At 42.7% G+C, this 1,591-nt stretch overlaps 1 pseudogene; it reads right to left on the reverse strand.

The window, feature by feature from the left end:
• Nucleotides 1-745, reverse strand: part of LOC103212956 — a 4,258-nt pseudogene extending 3,513 nt beyond the window's left edge.
• Between the last annotated feature and the right edge of the window lie 846 nt (nucleotides 746-1,591).

The raw sequence follows: 1,591 nt of genomic DNA on the forward strand, positions 1-1,591 counted from the left end.
TGCAAAAGTTGGAAACACAGAAGAATCACTGGTAGTTGCAAAATTTGGCCTCGATGGCAGAAATAATGCTGGAAATTGCATGATAGAATATTGCAAGACCAATGACTTATTCATTGCAAATACCTTTTTTCAACAACACAAATGGTGCTGTACACATGGATTTCGCCAGATGGAACACACAGATTGACTACATCTGTGACAAGAGGCGATGGAATAGCTCCTGAATCATAATTTTTATCATTTTCTCTTTTTCATTTTCTTCAGGGAAAGTTCTGTTCATCAAAGCAAACTTGTGAATTGCTTCTTCCACAGAGTATTTAGTCTGCTCAGAAACACAAGCTTCAATGTCTTTCAAATTCAGATGGCTCTGCAACAAGGTGAAGGCTGCTATCTGAAAGCAAAAGTGCATTCTCTAAGACCTTTCTGAGGAAATCTTCCAAACCCTGAAGATGCTGATCTATGTGCTGGCGATTGCTTATGTTGAAAAACAGGTTTTTAGATGGCAGCTCTGGCAGTTGTACCAGTATTGCATTACTTTGGAGTATCTGCCTCAGCCACACAAATTCTCTGTATCTTCTTCGTGCACAGGATGTTTTCATTGTGAAACATATGCTATTGATATGAATACATATCTCATACTCAACATAAGAATGCCAAAAGTCCTCCTTCTGAATTCCAGGGTCTCAAACCAGACACTTACAAATTCCTCTTTCTGTTGTTCTGGAAACGTCTTCAGTATAGGACCCAATCAATCGGCAGCTTATCAGACCAGGGCAGAGCCCGACAGTGCCGCCTGGTGGGCGGCCTAACCAGCGGCGGCAGACTTTGCTAACTCAAAAACACAGCAGTGGCAAGTGCACACTAGTGCAACCCCGCGCTCCTGGTGCACTTATCGGCCCATGCCCGTGCTCAGCCCCCACAGCCCCCATGTGACCTAGTAAATGAACTTTTATAAAATTAAATTTTAAATCACAAGAGAATATGCATTTAAAGAAATTGATAAGAGGCTTGCACAAAGAAGGTGCTTAATTAACGTTCTTTTGTTAAGGAGGCAGTACAATGTGGCATGCTCCTTGGAAGGAAGAATGGCCAGACTTCATCTCACTTGCTTTGGTCATGGTCTAAGAAGGGACCATTTCCTATAGAAGGATACCATGCTGGGTAAAGTGGAGGGTCAGTAGAAAAGGGGAAGACTCTCAACAAGATGGATTGGCACAGTGGCTGCAACAGTGGGCTCAAGTATAGCAAGGACTATGAGGATGGCACACAACTGGGCAGTGTTTTGTTCTGTTGTACACAGGGTCACTATGAGTCAGAGCCAACTCAACAGCATAGCATCTACTATCACCATCACAAATGCAGAGGAAAGAGCTGGCACAGGGTTTTAATTCCACCTGTGTTCCAATTCTGACTCCATTACTTCATATGTTCTTTTGGGTTAAGTCCTGTAAAGTTTTGTTTTTACTTCATGTGGGGAGACAAACACTGACAGTTGTACTGTGGGTTAAAGGAAGTAACAGGTTTCCAGGGTTTGGTGCAGTTTATGCTTAATCAGTATGTAATACTTCTCCTTAGGCAGCCCCTGAATGCA

The sequence above is a fragment of the Orycteropus afer genome, unplaced genomic scaffold (assembly GCF_000298275.1).
Source record: "Orycteropus afer afer isolate SDZICR_OR568_19922 unplaced genomic scaffold, OryAfe1.0 scaffold01176, whole genome shotgun sequence".
Classification (NCBI taxonomy): Eukaryota; Metazoa; Chordata; class Mammalia; order Tubulidentata; family Orycteropodidae; genus Orycteropus; species Orycteropus afer.